Source organism: Lissotriton vulgaris, chromosome 7 (assembly GCF_964263255.1).
Source record: "Lissotriton vulgaris chromosome 7, aLisVul1.2, whole genome shotgun sequence".
Classification (NCBI taxonomy): domain Eukaryota; kingdom Metazoa; phylum Chordata; class Amphibia; order Caudata; family Salamandridae; genus Lissotriton; species Lissotriton vulgaris.
The window spans coordinates 1,735,149,441-1,735,171,477 of NC_141695.1; the positions used below are offsets into that span (position 1 = coordinate 1,735,149,441).

At 43.5% G+C, this 22,037-nt stretch overlaps 1 pseudogene across 3 annotated transcripts; it reads right to left on the reverse strand.

Moving 5' to 3' along the window:
• Positions 1–318: 318 nt before the first annotated feature.
• Positions 319–21,520, reverse strand: LOC147706511 (epidermal differentiation-specific protein pseudogene; annotated as a pseudogene). Of its 3 annotated transcripts, none has more exons than XR_015297656.1 (3): positions 21,451–21,520; positions 20,882–20,943; positions 319–1,698 (listed from the first exon to the last, which is right to left on the reverse strand). The product of XR_015297656.1 is annotated as an epidermal differentiation-specific protein pseudogene, transcript variant X2 (transcript). The 3 variants fall into 3 exon arrangements; XR_015297655.1 differs by having other exon boundaries at positions 20,869–20,943; XR_015297657.1 differs by lacking the exon at positions 20,882–20,943 and having other exon boundaries at positions 21,451–21,514.
• Positions 21,521–22,037: the final 517 nt, after the last annotated feature.

The following is a 22,037-nucleotide window of genomic DNA, read 5'->3' on the forward strand; positions in this document are numbered from 1 at the left end:
TAAGCTATTACTGACTGACCAAATAGGGCTGGCTCCTCGCTATTAGAAAGGGGCGTGCCAAGGGCGTCCATTTCTAACAGTGACTCACACTTCAATGTACGATTATTTAGCAACCGCATTAGGAATCGCTTACAGTGTCTGAGACACTGTTGTAAATTGCATTTAGCGAGTGGCACAGCGACACAATTTGTGAGTCGCAAAATGTAAGGTTCGTACCTCTGGCCCTGTGCTCCTCAAACCACCCTTGCTAACACGGATCAGTGCTGTTATGTTGACAATGAAGGTTTCCAGTTCGAAAAAGACACATGCATTCTGGAACTGCTTATAATTGAGATTTATTTGTAATACAGTAAGGAAAAAGAATCCAAGCAAACACTGGTCATTAACTTGTTTTGCAAGCTAGAGACAAGCATACAGTGGTAAAGTACTGCTAATTACTACATTAATGATTTCTATATTGGCAGGTTAACTACAAATCAGTGATTTTTGTTGTTTGATCACATTTGAAGATGGTGAACATTCTCTATGTACCAGTTTAAGATGCAATATTATTGGAGGACATATTGAAGAAAGAGTCTCAAATGTATGTGGTATTAGCACTCCCACCAATGACCGCTACTGGGCACTATTGAGAAGGCCATGTGGATCCCATTAAGATTTAATGATTGGTTGGGAGCGTGCATCCATGTAGATATTTGACCCATTCTTGCATCGGTATGTTCCAATTTCGGTCACAGTCTTAGTGCCCTGGACAGTTTTCACCTCCACTGGTACTGAGATTGTGACCTCCTTGCGCATGAAGTTGACGATTGCTTTTGTGAATGGCTTGATCTTCACCGGCATGCTCAAATCTGCCCTTTCCTTCAGGGTAACTGACTCAGTTTCACCTTTCTTCACTGTAAAGGTGTTGGACGCCTCTGTCTCAATAGAGGCCAGCCCCTTCAAGGTAAATGAGGCACCGACCTTAATTGATGTTGCGTTACTGAATTCAAAACTATGGGAGACAATCTTATCCAACTGTTTGGTGGAAGTGACAGTGAACTGCTGCTCACTCTCTGAATCGTTTGAGTATTCCCAGTGATCAATCTGGTTCTTTGTTTCACCCTCTGTCTTCTGCTTATCCCACAAAATCGTGGCAGTCACTGAGGACTTTCCAGGGCACAGAGGACGCACGTGGGAGACTTGGTCATTCATACCAACATCATAGTAACTCGCCAGAGCTTCACCAGCCCTTGCTACAATTGACCATCCAGATCTATTTGGATGTGCATACAGAAGCCAGGCTCCTCTCTGGACTCTGTGGGAAGAAATCTTATCATTCATGCTTCCGTTATATAGATTGGCCTCTTGATTCAGAACCATTGATGAACCCAAGAAATTGGGATGCTCATAGACTGTGATCTGGGGATCGCACAGATCATCAGTGATCAGCCTCAGAGAAGATGCCCTGTCATTCATTTCAGCCCATGAATATTCTCCCTCCTCTAGGGCAATGCACCATCCTTGATAGTTTGGATGGTCGTACATTATCCAGGGCTGACCCACCACCTTCACAGATGTGATGCAGTCTTCAAAGCTGTGATCTGCCAGACGTGGAACATCATTAGTGAAGGTCTTATAGAGTCCCTTGAAGTCGGGGTGTTCGTAGACAGTGATTGTGTTCATGGTTTTCGGCAGTGGGGTTTCCAACAAGTTTCTCTGTAAGAAAAAAACAAAAGTCACTCAGTGAGGGAACATCATCAAGGTTATGTGCAAACTGGTTAATCCCTTCTCAGAGGAAAGGTTTCATGATCCAGGCATTCGACTGTCTGTATTTGGAAAATGGCTGTCCAGAATATGTAATAGCTGCATAATTATCCTACCCCTTTTCCTTTTTGTATTCCTATATTAAATATGATGCCACAAGCACATATGAAAAAACTGAATTGAGTCTCCTTCTCTCCCCTTGATCATGTTTTATACATATCTTGACCAATTGTCCTTTTAAATTATACCAGTTGGGATACCATGTGTTTCATTCTCTGTCCAGAATAAGGGCGTCATTTTCCAATATTTCAAACCCCCAAAAGCAAAGATGCTGGCTCCGGTATGTTTTTAGTGTTTAGTAAGAGCCTATATAACACGTTTACAAAGGAGATAGGGGACCAAAGAGGTATACAGAGTACATTATGGCCAAAGTCAAGCTCAAGGATATTGTTAATATTGGTGAATGTGATGTCAATGCATGCCATGATACATGCCTGCATAACAACGAAAATACCAGTAAATGCAATGTCAAGGTATGCCACAATGTATGCGTGCATAGCAAAGTCAATACCAGTAAAAATAATGTTAAAGTACTCTATGAGAAATGTACACATAATAACAAGAATGTAGGTAAATATGATATCATTGACTGTCATGTTATATGTACATGTAATAATGAACGTCTATCATTGCTGTCAAATTCAGCCGAGAAGACATCCCAATCAATCCTGAATCAGAGATACATGGTCAGAGAGGCCCTGCAACCCAAACCCAGGACGACCAATTGATAGGTCACAGGTGAGGTTACACTTAACCCAAAGACAAAAGAGCAAACATGGAAGACCCTGATCATTCCACAGATAGCCAGATACACCACTAACAGGTCCGAGGAGATTGGACTCTATAAAAAACGTTTGGCCAAAGGTGCTCATTCCCAAAATACCACAACATCAGGTGCCACATATAGTTAGGAACACTCAGCCAATCAAAACACAGCATGCACACCACTCACACTGATTACACTCTCCTCATGCTGGACATCTGGACACATACACATTAGCTCATACTAGTCCTCCACAAGGTCACCTGCGTCCCCCTTAGAAGATGGTTGTATTTATGGTTCATGACTAGACCCAGATCTACATGCTTTACAAGAATGTGTAATCATTTTATTGTAGCTCAAGGACTGTATATATTACTCGCCAAAACTTCTGTACATGGAGACTGTCTTCAGATACAACTCTGTTGATGCTCTCCCAGCTGCTGCATTTAACTTAACCAATTTCTCCCTGTTTAGCCAAATGCCTCTTGTCAAGGTAAATTCATATCTGGGCATTGATATAACCTGATCAGAGTATCTTAACCAAATTTTCAATCTAAGGCTAATTATGTTTTCTAAACTGAGAAGACCTCATTCACCCACAAACTTCTCTTAAGATGTGTAAGGTTGAATGAAAACTGGGGCAGTACTATTTTACGACTGCTCCTATTTTCATCAGGTCTAACCAACTCAATAGATTTTCTGCTCAGGAAAGACATCAAGAGCATATCAATGAAAGATATAAATATGAAAGTTACAAATAGTAGTGTAACTAAGAATGAATATTTGTAACTATTAATGTAAAAAATATATAACCATGTAGAAAGAACAACAATACATAAACAATTAAAACACTACTTTAACATTATTAATATTATAATATTACACTTAACATATATAACAGAAACACATATCAAATTTAATTAAAAATAAATTAACTGCAAAACTAATATGAATAAAATATGAATGAAAAATTCACAAATTATTTATTTGTATGAATCATAAATCTTTTAGAAACAAAAGTATAAAAATATATAATAAAGAAATATTAACTCTCCAAATTAAAGAGGAGCGTTGCCTGACAAGATATCCGATCGGACATGTTGAAACCATGCTCTGTTGCCCCAAGAAAATATCCATCCTAATTTTGCCTGTTTGAGCCCTGGAATAATCGTTGGCTGATGTGCAGCACCCCAGCTGTACAAAGTGTTCTCAGCTGAGAGGCATGAAATCCTTACAGAGACAACACAGACACTGGGCAGTAATGAGGCCTATTAGGAGGTGCGTCTGAGCCTAGAGTTCACGCTGGGGCCTCCAAGAGCTATGCTCTGACTGTAGCTGAGCACTACTACATCCTGTGACCATATGTAGGCAGCAGTCCTAAAGGTATGGGAAGCAGGTTCGCCTTATAGAGCAGTGGCCTGGAGTGCTGGCTTTTGCGGGGGCTGTACTGGACCGATATAGAGTGAGAGTTGCCAGGGCGGTAGCCCGTCAGGTGGACTGTCCACCCTTGGTGGACAGACTGGCTGCAGCCCTGTGATGGAGGGCCCAGGGAGAGAGCGTGTTGCCTGAGGGATGTGCCTTTCTCTTAAATACTTGTTAACTAAACTGGATGACTTCTGTGCCATGGCTGGTCTCTGGATCAACAGGTGTAAGATGTTGTGTTCCCTCTGGGAGAGCTATGGAACATGAGAATGACCTGCCCAGGCAGGGATTGAGGTGGGAGTCAGACAATTGTAGATACCTGGGAGTCATGGTGGCACACCCCTTGGAGGGGCAGTGCCACTATAACATTAAGGTTGGCCTGACACTGTACACCTGGGTTTGGAACATGCTGCTGCTTTCAGTAGCAGGGTGGATTGCGGTGGTGAAAATGGTCTTCCTACCCAGATGCCTCTATATAATCCTGAACTCACTGCATATGCTTACATGAGACATCTTCAAGGCACTGGATAGCCTATTAATATCTTTAGTATGGGTAGAAGCAGAGTTGCACTACTGCTGCTCAAATTGACTTAGTGGAGGGTGCCATGGGGCTGCTTGGCAACATGCGGCATTATGCAGCCAAGCTGCAAATTGCTGTGCAATGGGCAGTGGAAGGGTATAACTGGGAGATGTGACTGTTGAGGGGCACATGAGGAGACACTTGGCTAAAGGAGCTGCTTATGAGCATCTCCAGAGTAGCTGGAAACATTTCATCTATAAACTGACAAACAGCTGAGATTTGGGAGAGGGTGACATGCAAAGTGTTGAAGAGACCACCCTTTACACAAGATTTGGGCATTTGGATAGTGCTGCAGTGTTGACGTATTAGTGGGGACATGTCAATTGAATGTTGGAGGTTGGGAGGCTGTGCAACACTGAGCAAGGTGTATCCTAGGAAACAATTCCTTCCTTTTGCGAAGGCCTGCGAGGCTTTCGCTTTGGGGAGTGGCCAGTTTCTGCTAAAACTGCAAGCACTGTGCAAGGAAATTTGGGCAGTGTTCCAGGAGATGCCCCAACAGATGGAGACATTGCAGATGGTGCTGACTGTGGGCTCTGGCTGCCACTTAGCCTCTATGTTTCACAAAGCACTAAAAAAGGATATGGTCAACATTAACCCCAAGGCCAAAAGGCTTGGCTTGGTGAGTTGTTGGATCCTTTGACAGATGAAGAGTGGCAGACGACATGTGTGCTAATTAAAAAGGCCTAGTGTAATGCCAGTTTCACGTTGACATATTTTAAATATGTTCACCGAACATGCCTGACTCCCATTAAGCTAAGTAAAATGAACATGGGCAAGACTGCAGCTTTCCTGAAGAGTCGGGTGGATCAAGTCTCCTACTTGCATATGGCTTGGCTATGTGCAACAGTGTGAGCTTTCTGAATGACAACAGTGATAACATTGAACACCTTGACAGGGATTACGCAGGAGATACCTCAATGCAGTGCTTCCTGGGTGTAATAAAGCAACTCATGAGGAAAAAGATGCAGTGGAAATTATTACAACTCACACTGGTCCTTACCAAATGATGCACAGCTATGGCATGGTTAGGGTGATAGAGCTACCTCACTAACATTATGATACAGGGACACTGTAGAAAGGGCATTAACAGAAAAGATACATATGGGAGTGGTATGTGGGATGAAAAACTGCTAGAGGATCTTGAGGCCTGGGCTTTGCTATTGATGTTATTTCAGCAAACTGAGAGGAACATGCAGCACCAGGGTCACAAACACAGGCCCCAGGTGGCACACAACACACTGAAACAGGGATGGGTGGTGAAGAATTAAGGGTCCCAAAGGGCGGCCGTGATAGAGAGGGGGATAATTGGGACCATGGACGTTCAAGGGGTCACTGGTATGTCCACCGTCACTGGAACTGAATTTAACATATGTAAAACATGGTGAGGGAAGGGATATGACTCTAAATTGACACCAAATATTGGACTATCAGACAAGATGTTGTTGATGTTGATTTATTGCTTATGGTTCACAACTGTATGCAACAGTGAAATTGGTGAATACATTTTTTTTTAAAAAACTATCCAAAGTAATAGAGAAAGTGCTGGACTTTGAAGGAGTCTGCTTTACTATTCCAACTTCTGTATATGCAACGGTAGAGTTAGTATTAGACTTTAGAGGCATCACGTTTACTATTCCCACTCAAAAATAAGCAACATTGGGGAAAGTGCCAGACTTTGAAGGTGTAATATTTAGTATACTCACACCAACGTAAGCAAAACAGGGAAAGTTTTGGAGTTTGCAATGGCTAGATTTTCTAATCCCACTCTAATCTCAGCAACAGTGGGGATTTTGGACAGGTCAGATTTACTGCTGGACAGTTCCCATTGGGGCAAGGAGGGCCAAGACTGATTTGCATATGGCCGCTCAGAACTGTGGTAGCACAGTGTACAGCTTAACAATGGACTGTAATGCCCGAATAATTATCAGTGTCTTAGATTAATTCCAGCATTACATCTATCACTTTTTTGTATACTTTGATGTGTGTCCCTAAATTGGCCGATATGCCCAGACGTGGGTCCTCGTGTGTGCAATGTGTCACTGAAATCAGGCTATACTTGGTGGAGGAATCCTAACTAGAGTGAAACCGGTCCTGGGGTGCTTGTATTCCAGTACAGGGAAGGACCTGGTATGGCATTTTCGTCTGCACTGTTTCCATTAGAGCTGGGTCAAGAATGGATTGCATATGGCTGGTCCAAAACTGAATTATGTGCAAAATAACAATGGACTGGGATGTGACTCGAGTAATACCACCACAAGGTGGACCAGGTACACAACCTTGCACTGCCCTATCTGGCATTTAGTAGCCTTGATAGTGAGGCCTGCTCTCTGCAGAGCCTTTAAAACATTCTTCAGATGGACCAGGTGATCCTCCCAATTGGAGCTAAAGACAGCTATATCATCAAGATAAGCTGCACTATAGGCTTCCAGGCCCGTAAGGACTTTATTCACTAGCCTTTGGAATCTGGCAGGTGCATTGCTCAAACCAAAGGGAATCACAATAAATTGATAATGCCAACTAGGGGTTGAAAATCCTGTTTTTGGCTTGGCATCCTCAGTTAGTCTGATTTGCCAATAGCCAGCAGTGAAGTCATATGTGCTTAAGAACTTGGCTGAGGCCAAAGTGTCAGTGGATTCATCTGCCCTAAGAATAGGGTGAGCTTCAGTCCTAGTGACTGCATTGAGCCCCCTGTAGTCCACACAAAACCACATTCCTCTCTTACCAACCTGGGTGTGAGGGTTTGGTACCAAGACCACTGGACTAGCCCAAGGGTTATCTGAGGGCTCAATTACTCCCAACTCTAACATCTTTTAGATCTCAGTCCTGATGCAGTATCTGACATGGTCAGGCCACCTGTAAATCTTATTTGTAACAGGTAGACTTTTATCTGTGTCCACTTCATGGGTACACCAGGTGGTCTGAATAGAAGTCAGAGAGAACATGTGTCTGTATTGATTGAGGACCTTCCTACAATCAATTTCTTGCTGGTCAGTGAGGCTGCCTGCCAAGACTACACCATCAACTGACCCATCATAAGAGTTCTATGAGAGGAGGTCAGGGAGTGGATCGCTCTCTTCCTCCTGTCCCTCACTAGTTGCCATGAGCAAGCCCATGTCAGTCCTATGGATGTATGGTTCAAGCCTGTTCACATGAAGCACCCCGTGGGGGCTCCTGGTAGTACCAAGGTCCACCAAGTAGGTGACCTCTCCCTTTTGCTCAGGAATGGTATGGGGTCCACTCCACTTAACCTTAAGAGCTGCGGGGGCCACAGGCTCCAACACCCAAACCTTCTGCCCTGGCCAATAAACAGTCAGTACAGCCTTTTGGTCATGCCAAGATTGTTGCAGTTTTTGACTTGCCTCAAGGTTTTAACTTGCTTTATTCATGTCCTCAGCTATCCTCGAGTGGAGAAGAAGTACATAGTCCCCTATGTCTTGATATCTTGATTGGGAGGTTTGAGAGGTAACTCCCATCCCTCCTTCACCAAACACAAGGGACCCCTAACTGGATGCCCAAACATAAGTTAAAAAGGGATGTAGCCAACCCCCTTTTGTGGGACCTCTCTGTAGGCAAAGAGAAGGCAAGGCAACATGACATCACAGTTTTGCCTAAGCTTTTCTGGGAGGCCCGTGATCATGCCCTTGAGGGTTTTGTTGAACCTCTCACCCAACCCATTGCATTGTGGGTGATAGTATGTGGCGAACTTGTAGTTCACTCCACACTCCATCCACATTGCAGTGATGTAACTTGACATTAAGTTGGTGCCTCTGTCAGTTAAGACGGTAGACCTCCTTAGGTAATCCCATTATGGAAACGTTCCCAGGGGGGCCTTGGCTACCACAGGAGCTGTGGTGGTTCTAAGGGGTATAGACCTTCGATACCTAGTGGCATGGTCCACCACCACTTGAATATAACTGTGTCCATACTCAGTTGGAGAGTTCATGGGACCAATTATATCAATTCCAACCCTCTCAAAGGGAACTCCCACAACAGGTAGTGATATGAGGGGGTCCTTTGTGGTACTTTGTGACTTACCACTGGCTAGACAGGTGGTACAAGAGCGATAAAACTAATTTGTGACTTCTGCCATGTGAGGCCACTAAAAGTGAGGAACAAGCATGTCCCAAATCTTACTTTGGCCTAGGTGACCTGCTAAGGGGATGTCATGTGCTAGGGCGAGTAGGAAGCCTCTTAACTTCAGAGGTATGATCATCCTCCTGCTGGCACCAGGCTTGGAGTCTCTACCCTCTGAGTATTGGGGTCCCTCATCCCAATAGATCTTGTGAGATCCACTGACAGGGCTGAGATCCACTGACAGGGCTTTTTTTTCAACAAATTGAAAGCTTTCTTGCTGTTGTTCTTAAATGTGATATTACGGTAACCACCGAGATGGTGTTACTGGGCATGGAACTAACTCCCTCCAGATCAAAGCCAGTAACCTACTTCTTATTTATTTGTATGGCGGCAGCCAGAGCGTGCATTACTAGGGAGTGGATTAACTCAGACCCTCCTTCATTTTTTACCTGGCGTGAAAAATTATTGTTTATGTATAATATTGAGTCTGCTATCTATAAGTTAAAAGGGATCAAAAGAAGAGCTTTGCAGGAGAAAATTTGGGCACCAATTGCTGACTGGATCTAACCATTTTGTTTGAATTTTTAAGTATCGTATGTTGTATGTATCCAAGCTGATTCTTTTTCATATGTATTGCTGTATTTCCTTGCAAGAAAACAATAAAACTATAAATCTAAAAAAAAAAAAGAGATCCACTTACACTCTCAGCAGCCTCAGCACCAAATTGCTGTCTGAGAGGTTCAAGGGAGGGGAAGGTTTGCTGCTCCAAACTCAAGTCTACCCTGGAAGGGCCCCTGTCTCCAAAAACTCAACCTGACCAGGTTCCAGTTCATCTGACACAGTTCCTTCACAGGGATTGAGATCATCTCCTTCAAGAGATTAATCCTCACACTGAGTCTGAGGTGAAGACACATCCTTATCCCTCCTGCTCCATCTCTCGGAAGGCCCTTGGTCCATTGTTCCAGGATCCAAGATCTGTTCCATGTTAGCCAGCTTGGCCTGTGAGCTGATCACAGCAAACACATCTGCTGAGATGCCCAGCATTGCTGCATGAGTCCTTAATTCTACTTCAACTCAAGCCGAAGTTTCCAAATCATTGGCCAACAAACACTCCATTAGAAGGTCTGAGCTCACCACAACTTTCTTAGCGCCAGTTACCCTTCCCCAGCTGAAATTAACAACTGCCAAGGGATGATCAGTCCTAACATTGTTAGCATTGGTCGGTTGGTACATATTTCTACAAGTATGATTTGGTCAGGGCTCACAAGATTTTCTATCGCAATAGTGATACTTGCACCTATGTCCCTGTATGCCATGGCCTCCTAACCATTAATCAATGGCTATTGTCTGTATTTGCCCAGGTTACTGGGACTGGCAAATAAGGTGGCAAGATCCCTACCACCATCAAAGACTAGTATAGCCTGAGCTGGAGTTCTGACTAGGCCAGAGCCCATCGCAGAGCCCAAGGTTAACCCTACTAATCCCTTTTCCCTGTACCACCACCAGTACTTGTGCTAGGGGGCGCAGTTGCCTTAGAGGGGGGCAATGGGGGTAGGAGGATTTTCCTTGGCTTTTAGACAATCAGCATCTCTTGTTCAATGTGTCTTCTGTTTACAGAGATAACACCAGAGTTTCTTTTTTTGCTTTTACTTGTTGGATTGTGACTCCCCCCAGATGCAGGTTATAGGGGTCCTGAGGAAGAATGTTGATCTTTATGCTTATCCCCACCCTTATCTGGAGTTTTAGCAACTTGCTTATTTTGGTCACCATCATTGTTCTGGTTTTTCTGGTTCTGACCCACTTATCTGCCTTCGTACCCAATTCTTGGGGAGACGTCAGCTCCGAGTCAACCAAGTACAACAGCTGATTTTGGCAATTATTAAGGATCTCCTCCCTCATAATCAAATTGTACAATCGTTTAAAATCCTTCACTTTGCTGCTAAGCAACCAGCCTTCCAGAGCCTTAATGGCCCTATCCACAAAGGCTGCCCAATCCTGATTCTACGTCTTCTGGGTGTCTCTAAACTTAATCCTGTTCTGTTTAGTGGTTAAGCCAAACCCATCAATTAGCACACTCTTTGAGATTGAATAGTTGTCAGTATCCTCATCTCTAACAGTGAGGAGCTTATCTCTACCTTTGTCAGTAAAGAAGAGCCACAGGATAGCTGGCCACTGCTCTTGAGAGACCCTCAGAACTTAACAGGCCCTCTCTAAAGCAGTTATGCATTTATGGATGTCATCTCCAACATGGTAGGGAGGGCCAACCTTAATCAGGTTCCTATTGTCAAATGAATGTTCTTTAACTCTAGGGACACTGCTGCTGCTACCATGGGACTATAGTCCCACATTTTTTCAAGGTCACTGGGCTTCTAGGGACTCTTTGTCCACAGACAATAGCTGTTGCCTGAGCCTAAGCCTAGCTTTTTCAAGTTCCAGAAATTGGTACTCCCTGTCATAAGAGTGGTCCCTTTTGCTAGATACAGAAATCCCTACAGACTGTCCGGAGTGATTAGACTCCACAGAAGGAGATCTTGATGTCTTTGGTAAACTCTACACTCTTCCAGGACGAGTGAAGAGGGGCCTTCTTGGCCTTCTCCCTCACATTCCTGAAGATCTGAGTTATCCAGGTGGGACCCATCTTGGTCCTCCTAGCCTGGGTTTGAGTCTAGGTCATAAAAGGTGTCACCTCCTGACCTTTCCTCTATCCCTGTCACACCCACTCTCTCTTGTTCATCTGACCAAAGCTTCTTCCTAAGGTCTTCAAGAAGTAACATCTCTATTAGATATTGAGTTTTGGCACTTCTCCCTGTCTTCAGCTTTCTAGAGGCACGCTGGGCTTTCAATTCTTGGAAGGAAAGCTCACTGTATCCAGAGGGCAGAAAGCCACTGGCATCTCCTTTAGACGGCATACTAAGTGTGGTGAGGTGTTGCATCTACTTAACCTAGTGGGAACTAAACTCTCTGAGGTTGGAGAAACGGTGTGCTAAACCATTGACTTAGCCAACCCTAAGTTTAGTAGAGCTTACTTATTCTAAGCTAATATTATATGTACCTAGAGCTTAGTGGTTTTCAGTTAATCAGTACCACGATTTATCTGGTAAAACAATGCAGGCTTGAATCCCAACCGCTGCAGCCCAATGTGAAAAGTTGGCCTGGTATCTGTTGTCCACTAATTAAAGAGGGCACCCTGTACCAGTCCAAACAACCCTTAATGTGATTTAAGAGCTCAAAGGTAACCTTGGAAATCTATCCAAGTGGCAGCTGTGGAGAGCACCCTTCAGGCTTAGTCTTGAAGGAATGTTAAGCCGGGTGTTTTACTAGAATGCAATTTTTAATCGTTATTCTTATATGACTCATTGTGCTTTATTGTGTTACCCCTGTTGTACCCTCTCCCACTGCAAAGCGCTCCGATACCCCCGGGTCTGGCCAGCGCTATAGAAAACTTCTAAAATAAAAATAAATAAAAGTAGAATGCAATCTTGTATTGGTTAAATGAAAGGATAACCACACAGAAGTTATAAAGATATGTATTTATTATTATAACACACTCTAAATACTTCACAGTATCTGCTACATGCAGATAAACACAAAGCACACAATACTGTAGCACAGAAACAATCGTAAGTAGCACTAATACACAGTGGGGTCCAGAGGGAGACCAAACCATATTCTAAAATAGTGGTATAAGAACCACAACTCGAGTGAAGACAGTGTCTAGAGGATGTAGAATCATCGGTACCCCAAGGAACCACTCAAGGTGAGTACGTAGGGACCCCACGGAGGATATGTGCAGTTTGGAAACATGACAGCGGGTGCCGTACAATTCTATGGGAGATTCACAGTTGCAGTTTTAAAGTTAAACAACTATTCCCAGTGGATTTAGAGGAAGCCCTATCGATTATAGGGGGTTGAAGAGCAACCCCACCTATGGATACCATAGTACCAGACATACCTATCCTGGGGAAGCTGGGTGCATAGGGCTGCAGTGGCACCGGAAGCTGCCATCGATCCCAATGGAGGACTTTAAGCACATGCCACTGCGAGACATAAGAAAAGCGTCCATTGGAATCCAAATGTGGATCCTTGTCGAAGAGTACCTGAAAGCAGAGAGGACAGAGTCTGGGTCACTCAGATGTGACCAGCGGCTCAGTAGACGAATGTCCACCAATGTTGGGTGCTTCCGGTGGGTTAAAGGGCTTCTTGACTCTGCAGCTCCCGGGACCAAGAGATGCCAAGGACAACCAGGAGCCAGATATGAGCTGTACCACAAAGGATGTCGAGTGCTGAGGGGTCGGTGTCCGGTTGGAGCACCAACAAGCCTTGGCAGCGGCAACCCATGAATATGGTCAAAAAGGGTATGGTTCAAACCAACAAGGCCCAGGAAACTCACCAAACACAGGAAAGTTGGGACGAGCCTAGAGCAACCAGCAGAGCCCAAGGAAAGCAGTGTTGTCCCTCAAGAGGACCCACAGGCCGGAGGCACAGGCGTCACAAGGGAACCTCGTGCAGATTTACGAAGCAACAGCCCACAGAGCACTCAGAGGGAGGAGGCCAAAGTTCTTTGGTGGAAATTGTGCCAGAGGACGGGTCTACTCATAGCCCAGTGAACTTGGTTTGAGAACACCAACAAGCATATGCACTTGCAAAAGTATGAGGTGCACAGGGGTATGTGTATTGCAGCCCCCACAAAGGATTCTGACCCCAGACTTGGTGAGAGGCCAGCTCGGACCTTGAGGGACATAGAACCCACCTCCTGTTTTGCTGGAGTCTTCGGAGCCTGCATAAGCTCAGGATTGGTACAAAAGGGGGTGGTGATGGACGGAGCATCTGAATCAATCAAACACTCACACCCAGTCAAAAGATCTGGGTTTAATCCATCACCGTTCGTTAGCCCACTCTGCCACCCCAGTTCAGACATGGCTATATGCAAATCAGTCTGACATTGTGCCTCATGGGAACAGTCCAGCCAGAACTGCCAAACCATGTCTTCCCTGGAACGGAAACAAGCTTCCGAGGACCGGTTTCTGGCATTCCAGCCGTCTTCAGCCCGGCTTGCTTGAATCCAGTGGCAAAGTGAGCAAGGGACTCACGTCTGAGCATACCCTGCCACACAGGGCTCAGGATCAGCAGACCTGTCAGTTAGTGACTGTGAGTGCAGGGGAGTAACTCCTTACCTCCAAGGGAGATATCTTTGGTTGTCCTTGATGCTCCACAGGTCCTTCATAGAGCCTCTATGTGCATGAGCACAGACAATGTTTCAGACTGAGAGGTAGACAAAGTCAGGCCCTAAACGAAGTCCAGAGTGTCAAGACGGTCAAAGGTCAGTGGGTTTTGGTTCAGGATAATGTCCACAATGAATCTAGGGTCCTACAGCCAGGTCACCTCTTTTGTACCCACGGTAGAGGGTTGGACAGATTCACAGGACCCTTCCAGGGGAGGGTCAGGACAGTGGGGAAGTTACTCCCATGTCCTTTCTCCAGTTTTGTGCCAGAGCAGGAGCCAACGGCTCCCAGGACTGATTTGAAGTAGACTATGCACAGGGACACTAAATGTGCCCCTCATGAAGACTTTTGGTCACTGGCAAGTGCACTCACCCAGGCCTACTACACTAAATTATGTCTGGGAGGTTGTCACACCTCCCTGTGACAGGATGCCTATTGTTCTGCCTTCACCTGCTCAATTTCGGCTCAACAGCAGGAGGGCAGGAATGTGTCTCTGGTCAGCAGCAACCCTTTTGGGCTGCCCGAGACTAGTAAGGTTGGTACAGGGAACATCAGGGACCTCACAAAGCTTGTTTTCTTAGGGGTGGGATCATACCTCCCACAACGGTTGCCAGTGTGGGGTAATGATTTCACAATGTTTGACACCAAATACGATAGGCCTACTTTTAGCCGTTTTAGAGTTGGTCATCACGTGGTCGCATAATGCCACTCTATATTTTGTAAATGACTGTAGCACTAACAACCAGGGAAAGTGGACTCCTTAGGCTGCAGGGCTGTCCTGCTCATGCAGTGGCACCCTCAAACTTAGAACCAAACAGCCTGCCTTCAGGAATGTCAAGGTCTGCTATAGGGGTGACTTATAGGTTTTTGCAAGTACAGGGATGCTTAGGTATAGTATACCTATATCTTAAGTAAGTGGTGCATGCACCAACTTACACAGGCTGCAATGGCAGGCCTGTAGAGCCATTTTGCATGGCCTGTCATGGGTGGCATAATACATGCTTCAGCCCATAGGAGGCCTCTGGGGTACCTATGCCCTGGGTACATGGATACCATATACTAGGGATTGACAAGGGTACCCGAGTATCCAATCTAGAGTGTACTAAAGTACATTACATTACAGTTTAGGGAGAAAGCAGATAGTTTGGGGTCCTGATTAGCAGGATCCCAGTCAGACTAGTCAAAAACAGTGTAACATGAAGCAAAAAGTGGGGGTAACCATAAAAAGTAGATCCTGCTTTCCTACATATTTGCATTTGGAAATATCATCAGACTCAATTTTACATGTGCACAATGATGGTAAAAAAAGATATTTATGTAAATATGTATCTGCATATTTAGGAGTATATTATGTCTGAATTACGTGCCTTTACTGAAAAAGGAAGACTTCATGATGACTCAGTGGTCTACATTAGGGCTTTCGATTCTTGTTCGTGTCATCCTGCTCAAGGGAGGAGACAAATGAAACAAGAGTAGGAGTTTGGAAAAAAAATCGAAAAGGTTTGTGTATCTTTTATCAATATCCGGTGTTAAAATTAGCGCAGTTTTATCGGCAGGAAACTGCCGATAAAATGGCAATAATGGGCTTGATAATACGCCCTTGTTAATTCCCATAGAAGCCCATGTTAACATCAGAACATGGGCTGCTATGGGAATTAACAAGGGCGTATTATCAAGCCCATTATTACCGCTTTATTAGCAGTTTCCTGCCAATAAAACAATGATAATTTTATCACCGGTCCTTGATAATATGCCCCTTTATTATTTGTATTGTGGTGTAGAACATGTCTCTTTTTTGTCTAGGTTCACAGGATATTGTTCAATTGATGATATGTATATAGTGTATTTATTACATCTTTCCTGCTTCTTACACTATTCTGCCTGCGATGCTTTACTTGAGGTCACAAGGCTCAATGTGAAAGGGGCATGTTAATGTCAGGATTACACCCACAGCCTACCCTGGGCAGTGGAGGCAGCAAAACAATCATCCTGCACAGACCAAACTCTTAGCTTGACTCACAATAAACATTGGGGGGGGGGGGTTCTAGCTCATACACCTCCAATGAAGGAAGGTCCCTCAGTACAGACAGCTGAGGCTGAGCAGAAACTGAGTCTTATCATCTAAAACTACACCCCAGACCCCTGTGGGTGATTATTCAGAGTATTATGTGAAATTATTGACCTGTTCAGCTCAGCTATAGGTGATTGTGTTATACTTGTTTGTGGTTGGTCATTATTATGCCCTCCCAGTCGACTTAGGGAAACTTAAGATGGAAACATAAGAGTTTGAAACCTTAAGTTAGAAAAGCACATAGTTTGTGGGGTGACTCATTTTCCAATCTACCCCCATGATATAGAGGTTTCCAGGCATTGTGTTTCTCAAGTGTGATCATCAGTGTGTGACACTGTTTCTGAGTTTCACTCCCTTAGCACCTCCTGGAGTATGTATCAACTGCTTACTTTCACTACCTTTAGAGAATCATATGCACAATATGAGTAACTGTGTTACTGAATTGGAATTAAATATTGTCTTAGCTCCATTGGCTAGCCTATCTCTGGCAAATGTCAGAATTCCACTACACAAAATATTATGTGGCAACAATGGTGGGTAAGTAGTTCTTGATGTTGGCCTCTCCATCACTGCAGCTTATCCCAGACACTTTGTCTCTCTTCCAGCACTTTGGCTTGTTTCTTGGGAAGACTGTCAACTACTGTCCAGTTACTTGATAAACTTTGGATCTCCTGCGTTACTTCGGGGTGTGTCTTGTGAAAACCGTGGACTGTGGTGTAGTCTCTTGTAGTGCCAACCTGATTTTTAGTGCTTAGATGGTCTACAGCGGAGCTTCATAACCTTTCAGAATTAGGAGGTTGGAGGGAACTCAAACAGACTAAGGGCCTTATTTACATCTCGGCGGATGGAATACTCCATCACAGATATCTTGTATGCAGTATTATGATCTCCATAGGATATAATGGGATGGTAATCCAGGTGATGGGATATCCAACACATTTGTGACAGAGTTTTCCCCTCTGCAAAGATCTAAATCAGGCCCTAAATTTCCCAGGTACCCTACATCCATGTATGTGCACAGTCAGCAGCCCTGCTAGGTACCACACTTTAGGGGTTAGACCAGCTGTCTCCAACCAATAGATCCAAGCTACTGGTAGCTCACAGGCACCTTGTAGGTAGCTCGTGTCCTGGTTTCGCCTTTCACCCTAGTATAGCCAGCGGGGAACGTCGTTTACGACGCAACTTTTAGTGCGTAGTGCTATTACAACACGGTTTTTAAATCGCATTCTATTACAACGCATAACTCTGGGGGGCGCTCAAGGATAGGGAATACTTTTAATTTACTATCCAACACCTTCCCTAGTGTCAACGGGGACTGGTGTTGGAATAGTAAATTAAAATATTCACTATCCAACACCCCTTTGTATTATGCGGTGTAAAAGAATGCGTTATAAAAACCGCGTTGTTCCAGCATGCGTGCTAAAAGCATGCGTTGTAACAACGTACATCCATAGCCAGCCTATATTATTTGGTTCCATTTCCGGCCTCTTTGTAGCCTTTGTCCAGCCTCAAATGAACCAGCAGCCCTGATTCTCTTAATTGAGCTGAGCTAGGCCAGGGCTGGCAGAAGCAGTTGATGTCATTGCTGAAAGCCAGACTATGGCATGATCTGTATTAGACAGACCAACGGGAATCGCGAGCCTCCCTTCTGCAGCGGGGCACCGCGCTTCCACCCTGCACAACCTGTGTGGCTAGTAAGGCGCAGCTGCAGCCTTGACACCGGAGCCTTGATATAAGGCCCAGGGTTTGTGGTTGGCTACTGTGCCAGTGGTCTGGCGCAGCAGCACAATCAGTGAAAGTCCCAGGGCTGCTAAAATATCCAACTTGAGAGGTAGGCTATTGTTAAAATAAAAAGGTACTTTAGTTTGAAAATAAATGCAAAACTGTGAATTCATCTCATCAATGTGACCAGACCAAGTTGAACAGGCTGACTTTTCTCTTTTTTTGTTTCAACTTTTATTTCCGCCCAGGAAATGTAAATTGGTTTGTGCCTATTTCTGGCATTTGTTAATTCTTGCTCTATAAAGGAAAGAGAGGAGTGAGTTTGCAAATAAAAGCACTTCTGTTTTGAAGTCACTAGAAGCTGATGAAAAAGAAATGTTTTTATTTATTAAAATGCCCACATGCAAATGTGTCCATTTTAGCTGTGCATGTTTAAGTATGAACTATCTCTTCAACCTCAGAGGTTATCATGATATAATTCACAGTTGTATTGAAGCTCCCTTGAACAGGCCGACTTATCTTTCTTGACTCAGATTTTTTCCATGTTGGATGTCAGCTGAATCAAGAACAAAAAGCCAACATGTTCATGGCAAGTTCAATACCATAGGCGCCCGCAGAAATGTTTTTTTTTGGCGGGAGGGGCATAATTAAAAATGTTTCAAGATTGTGCTACTGGTGTTTTACCAGAAGTGTGATCTTGAAATGTTTTTAAAGAGCAAGTGACAAATCCAGGATTGGATGTTTCCCCCCTTGTGGATGCCAATGTTCAATACAACTGTGAATTATATACCAATAAGCTCTGAAGTTGAACAGAGAGTTCACTATTAAACCAGCACAACAAAGGTTCATGTGGGCATTTCAATAATAAGGACGTTTCTATCTCATCAGTTTCATTGAGTTCAAAACAGCACTACTTTTATTGCAAACTCACTCCTCTCTCTTCATACTATAAAGTATGGCGACAACACAAATCTAAAGTCATTCTTATCAAGGTTTCTATGGCGCTTAATGTATTTTGTTCAAACCACAGTACTGGCTCCATAAACGTTAGTCTTAAAGTCAGTGAAGTGGTATGTGGAGGGGTCTCTAGGAACAATGTATACGTTGCACGGCCTTTAGTAGCTCATAATGATTTTCAGTGATCAGGAGTGGCTCTCACTATAGAAAAGGTTGGAGAACCCTGGATTAGACTATCACTTTTAGTGCTGGTATTCACATCACTGCACTGAAATGCTAATGTCATGCAGAATCACAGCACCTTTATGCGAGACCAAGATCTGTAGTGCATAGGGTTAAGAATCTCATGAACTAATGTGCTTGCTATTCTGCCCCAGGCACTTATTATGAACTAGACCCAGACCTTGGAGGGATGTCATGTTACTATGGAAATTGGCTGGGCTCAACTTATTTTCTTTACTTTTACTGAAGTCAGTAGAAGTTTCTCACATTTCCTGTCATTAAATCATAAAGTAAAGTAGTAAAGTATTGGATACATGTTAATGCAAACAGCAGCCTCTTGGTTGTAGCATAGAGCAATGACCACACTTGCTACTATTCTAATTACCACTATGTACAAAGGAGGTACATCACTGTCAACATACTGAGAGCACCAAACTCAGAAAAAATAAATGTATTTACAGATGTGGAGAGAGAATGAGAAAGAGTGTGTGTATGTATGAGTGTATGCGTGTATGAGTGAGAAAGAGAAAGAGTCAGTACATTGTCAAGGGGAAGATTCAAGAAAGTGCATGCAGAAATAAGGAGTGAAAAGACCCCTGAAAAGGAATGACTTGTAGAAGTTCAGAAAGACATCAGGAGAAAAGTGTCAGAGAGAGATACTGCAGATGAACGGGGGTGAAGGGAAAAGCAGAGTGATGGAGGCTCTCTGAAGGCCACTACCCCTTCCACAGCTCTAGTAATATTGAGTTCATAGTTCATAATCTCCGAAATGAAACTTTTTCTCTTTTGTTTATTTGGAAGAAAATAATTGTTATAGCTCAAGGAGATGAATATTCTAGCATTGGTAATGCCAGTAGGCCAGGCTTGTTTTAAGTGTATGTTCATTGTTGTATAATATGTCTGGACAATATGAACAGACAATGCACTGAGAGATACTGAAATACAGGTCACTATTTGATCTACTCAATAGAAAGTATCACTCGAAGTGTCACACTTTTGACAGTCGACTATCTCTCATGTGCCAACTGAAGCCATAGAAATGTCCCAACAAAGCAATCTGAGAACTTGCAAGCTATGAGTCAGGTCAGGCTTTTGTGGCATCTCAAGGACTCCTAAGTTTCCCCTCTCGAAGAGCAGTACACATCCCTCTCCAATGCACACAAGATGCCCTGCTTCTTCTGCGTCTGCCTCTTCATGGCCCCTGGTCTTCTGAACAGTGCCTAGGCTCATTCAAGGATTCTTTTAGTATTCTAGCAGCTCTCTAAGCCAAGGTAGAGCCTGACTGCCTCTCCTGGTAGTTCAAAGCTATGTTCCTCGGTTTCTGCTCCTGAACCAACCATGGGAGTTTGAGGTAGATACCTTAAACCTGGTGGACATAATTTCCGATCACCACTGGTGTAGAGACCCCTTAATCTGGTAGGGCAAACTTGCCACATTAGTTGGACATTTCTCCTCTATCTCTATTTGTATGTTCCAATGGTCATTTCTGAAACTGATTCTAGGTAGTTATTTAGTTTTGCTTTAAGAAGTGGCTATTTATTCAGCCACCAATCAATAGGAAATATTCACTACTATTTACTCAGAAGCCGACAAAATAGTATAAAATGTAAGCTATTTAGCCAGCGGACTGCTAAATATCAGAACATCATTCTTTATCTTTATTTTTTCATGCTCTTCATACAGGAAGATCTTTCCCGCGTCCATCAGACAATGCCTAACACCTAAATAGGTGGCAGCACCACCTTTGTGAGTGATACAACTTGAATATACATGGACTCTTAAAAATGGATGTAGCAATCATGCTCTGACAGAACCGAAGTAAATGGTTGTGGAGGCAGTGAATTAACTCGAATTTGAAAATAAAGTCTTATTGGAAACTAAACTTGAAAATAAAGCAGAATCACTGAGGAGTACAAATTTCTTGTTGACGCAGTACTTTGACAATGAATTAAATACTTATAGCGCATAGATCTAAACAGACTAGAAGGGATTCATGTTACATCCTTTTGAAGAAATTTGAGAAATGTACCTTTAGATCTTGCCCTGAAGAAGTCCAGTGAGGTTGGGACGAAACTCGTAGGCTGTACCTTGTTATTTATATGCACTGTTATGAAGAATCATGAATAAAAGAAAAGAATAAGGATATACAATTTTCAAGAGAAGAAAGTTGTTGTGTTTGGTATAAAAGATACTTCTATTTTGTCTTCTTGAATATGCATTTTGCCTCATGAGATAAAAGGCTTGTGATAAACATTGGTATTAAGTACAGAAACTGTGCTCCTCCACCTTTAATGATTTGCATCATTCTTTAACTGGCCACAGACAAAATAGTAGAGATCATGTACTATTAGACGTGCGTCCAGATAAATAGTGTGTAGAAGGTCTTTATTTAGCCAAACATGAAGAAAAACTCCAGGCACGACCAGGTTTGTGTCTATCTTATAATAGGAGTGGTGGTAAGACTATGAAGCAGCATTCAAATGTAAGCACATATACAAAAATGTACAAAACTACATGAATAAGTTGTTTTCACAGTAAAAGGCAGTAAATCAAGTTTGTAAAACATCTTTTATATTCACATAATATCAAAATAAGTAATGAAAACTCAAACCTGTTTCAGGAGATTCAGGAGATGGCACACAGATATTTTGTGCTGCACTCTAGTACTATTGGTGTATCTGAAAAGAATGATGAGTATAGCTGTAAAGTATGGTACATACATGTTTTCTTCACTCATGACAATAAAAACAATGCAGCATTCGCAAATTGCCTTTTGATGATTTGTGAGGCTGGGCTCATTTTCATCTTCTTATGGAAGGGGTTGTTATAGTTTAGGGCTTCCCTTTAACGGGGATTGCAGTAGCTTAGTAGTTTAGAGCTGGCAACATAACAGCAGCCGACAAGCAGCAGCAAACAGGCAGTGGAGAAACACAGCTGATATCTGGGCCACAGAAGAAGAGAAAATGACATAAGGCATTTGCTGCTATCTGACACAGAGCTTTGGGGCACATGGAGGAGTTAAGCTGGATAAGACACAGTAATGGGCTTCTCGGGAAAGGGGAAGTGAAAGCAGGAGACGGGTAAATAAATTTAGGAAGAATGTGTCTATTCAATCAATGACCAGCTGGAAAAACACAGTTATTTACACTATTCACATACCAGAGTGGGTTTCCGGCATAGACCCTCATTGGTTCCATG